The sequence below is a fragment of the Mus musculus genome, chromosome X (assembly GCF_000001635.26).
Source record: "Mus musculus strain C57BL/6J chromosome X, GRCm38.p6 C57BL/6J".
Taxonomy (NCBI): Eukaryota; Metazoa; Chordata; class Mammalia; order Rodentia; family Muridae; genus Mus; species Mus musculus.
Genome location: NC_000086.7, coordinates 48,253,450 through 48,256,933, shown reverse-complemented (window position 1 = coordinate 48,256,933; position 3,484 = coordinate 48,253,450). Strand labels below are relative to the sequence as shown.

The following is a 3,484-nucleotide window of genomic DNA, read 5'->3' as shown; positions in this document are numbered from 1 at the left end:
CGGTAACTCACATGGGTCAGGAACGGAAACCAAAGAGAGAGCAAGCTCCTTGCCTGCCGCAAAGCAAATTTTGCTTCCGCTAATCACGCGCGACAACGCGCGTCATTTCCGCCCAGGGGGAGGCTTGCAAAGTATTGTAGGCGCTCCAGGATTGGTCGATGGAAAAGCCGGCTGCCTGCCAGTTGGTCCGCACTGCCGGTGGGTGGGACTTGCCGGTCCCCATTCTTCTGAGAGGTTTTTATTTAGGTTGGCGGTATTGGTTCCCTGGCATTCGGTTTTCTTGCGGTCCGAGATTAGTGTGGTGAGGGCGAGGGTGCTGCGCTGTCAGGGACGGAGCTAAAACCAAAACCAATCAAACCAAAACAAAGCCTCCAGGGCCAGGCCCCGTTGGACTCTGTCGCACAGCTCTGGACTGGCCAGCCCCAGACTGTGTTGGACTCCTGCCAGATCAAGGGGACGGGAACGTAGCAAGTTTCTATCCATCTGAAGAGAAATTCTTTTTGAGCCGGTGTACCTGTGATTACAGCTCATTGTCCCCTTTTCCTATACAAGAAAATGTCACTCGAGAATGTGTTATGAGGCAGAAAGATCTCTTCTTGCTCCATCCGGTGCAACATAGTAGGACCCATACACACATGCACGCACACACAATCTTATTTTATCCGGTCCATAGCTCACTAGTAAACTGCTTGCAGCACAGGCATGAGGCTGCAGTTTCTCAACTCTTGCTTTTTTTTTTTTTTTTTTTTTTTTCTTGTTTGAGACAGGCTAGCCTTAAATTGGTGATCCTCTTGCTTTAGCACCCGACCTGCTGAGATTACATGCTTTTGTGGTACCACGTCTGGCATAATTTGTAAATAATAAACCTATCTATGTGTGTGAGTGCATTTGCGTGTGCGTGCGCGTGTGTGTGTGCGCGCGCGTGTGTACGCATGCCATTGCACACGCGGAAATCAGGACAACCTGTAGGAATTCCTTTCACCATCTGGCTGCAGGGGATTAAATTTAGGTTGTCAGGGTTGGGGGGAGGGTGTCAAATGCTTTTGACCAGCCTGAGACTTCTTGCATAAAAACATTATTGCCATTTCTTTTAGGTCATTTCCATTTTGTTTTCTCCAACGGTTGCACTGAAATTTCTTATGGTAATCGGCAATGCTCTAAAATTCTTAAATAAAATAATACTTTCTAGTCTTTGTGGTCCCAGAATTGAATATGGGATTTGATAGTTGTTTTTGTTTTTCATTATTCATTCAGTAAAATTTTTTTAATCATTGACTATGTGCCAGGTTTTTAGGAGTTATTGATACATTGTTGAACAAAGCAGATATTTTCTATGGTTTCATAGACACAATTTTCCAGTGGGCTTAAGGACAATTTTTTAAAAATTATTTATTTTTACTTTACATCCTGCTCACTGCTCCCCTCCCAGTCAATTTTAAATGTTGCTAAAACTCTAGCCCAGAGTTCCCTGACTGCTCTCTCCTGGTATCCTCTATGATGGTAGCTCTATGACCATCTTCTTCCATTTTCTTTCTTTCTTTTTTGTTTTTTTTGTTTTGTTTTTTGTTTTTTTGTTTTTCAAGACAGGGTTTCTCTGTGTAGCCCTGGCTGTCCTGGCACTCACTTTGTAGACCAGGCTGGCCTCGAACTCAGAAATCCGCCTGCCTCTGCCTCCCGAGTACTGGGATTAAATGTGTGCGCCACCACACCCGGCTCTTCTTCCATTTTCTTTGTTGTGTGCTTCTAATAAACTTATGCCCTAAGTGATGCTATTCCCTAGAAGCTTACTCTTGGCCCTCTATGTTTGTTCCCTATGTTCTCCCTGGGGCAAATTGCTTTTAAAACTGATATATGAACTTGAAAATCTACACTTCTAGCTTATATGTCTTTCTTAAACTATAGATTACTATCTCTGGGTGCCTTCTTTGTTCCCACAAGTACAACAGAGATGACCTTTTCCACCAGAGTTCTCTTGTATTCTTTGTTTCTGTAATTGATCAATAAATCATCCAATCAAGTTAGATATATGAGAGTCATCTTAGACTCACCATTCCTCAGCTATTCCCCACCTCTTTTACATCCTGACTCTATCAAATACCTCCCCACCTTTCTGTCATGATTGCCTTTCTATTAACTTAGATTCTTGCCCTTTCAGATCTGTGGTATTGCAGAAATCTTATAGAAAAGGAACATTGTAGCATTTTGAATATGAGTTTTGAAGCCAGATTATATGTGTTTGAAACATAGTTCTTCTTATTATTATTAACTTGATAATTACCTTTTAACATATTCAAAAAGTTGTTTTGTGTTTCTTAGGGGTACACATGGCATGCTGTGTATAGAAGTCAGAAGACAGTTTGTGGGAGTCAGCTCCCATATAGGTTTCAGGGACTAAACTCAGGTCAGTCTTGGAGGCAAGCACCTTTACCTCATTATTTTCCTCTAAGATTGGTAATTCTTAAGTCATTTATTCCCTCTGTGTCTTTGGGTTTTTTTTTAAATCTTTAAAATTGGATAATAAAGCCAGGTATGCATCAGTGGAAAATGACTGTATTAGTAGAAGAAAGAAGAGACCAGGAGTTGAACCTCATCCTCGCCTACACAGTGAGTTTTGTGGTCAGCCTGAGTTACAGGAGACCATTTCTCAAAAAAGAGGGATAATACTACATTGAGCAGTTGTGAGAACTAAATAAATTAATATGTAGAAGAAACAGTAAAATAATTGGAAACCTCTCAGAGTAGCCAGTCATACATCAAAGGCTCAATAATTGTTAACTGTAATAATGACAGTTGTTTCAACCAGTTTTTCAGTAGTTAGTCTCTCCATCCAATTATGTAATTAGACCATATCATGCCCCTACATAAAAGATGCAAAGAGACTATTATTAAGAAGATAAAATAAAATACAAGGTTAGTCTACTCTCTTTGAAAAATTTTTCCACTTCCCTAAGACACTTCAAATTATATTTTTATGAATAAATGATGTTTTAATCTTTTCCATACAATATCAATAAGAGTATTTTAGAAAAACATTGATTTCTTTTTTTTTTTTTTTTTTTTTTTGAGACAGGGTTTTCCTGTGTAGCTCTGTAGCCCAGCTGGCTTCAAACTACTTGCCTGTGCCTGCCAAATGCTGAGACTAAAGGTGTGGACCACCACACCCAGTCCTTCCAGTTCCCTCTAATGTAGAACTATAGGAATGTCAATGACATATTGAAGCTGAAACGTAACAGATAAGAAGGAACCAGTTTTGCAAAGAACTGGGCAAGAATGATCAGGGCAGAATGATCAGGTCATAGTCAACAACGTATTTACAGTCTCTCAGGGTTGGGAAGGCCTTACAATATTTTAGAAACAGAAAGGCCAGTGTGGCTGGATCACAGTGAGTAATAAGGTAATAACAGACTAGAGAGATAGAGCTGAGATCATATGGGTCCTCATGGATAATGGAAGAGTTTAAATTTTACTCTAAGTAAAATGAGTC

General features: G+C 40.4%; 1 long non-coding RNA gene across 1 annotated transcript; it reads left to right on the top strand.

Moving 5' to 3' along the window:
* The first annotated feature begins 141 nt into the window (after positions 1-141).
* Gm39511 lies at positions 142-2,598 on the top strand. Its single transcript, XR_882302.1, has 3 exons — positions 142-198; positions 2,317-2,401; positions 2,524-2,598. It is a non-coding gene; the product is annotated as a predicted gene, 39511 (long non-coding RNA).
* The last annotated feature ends 886 nt before the right edge of the window (positions 2,599-3,484 follow it).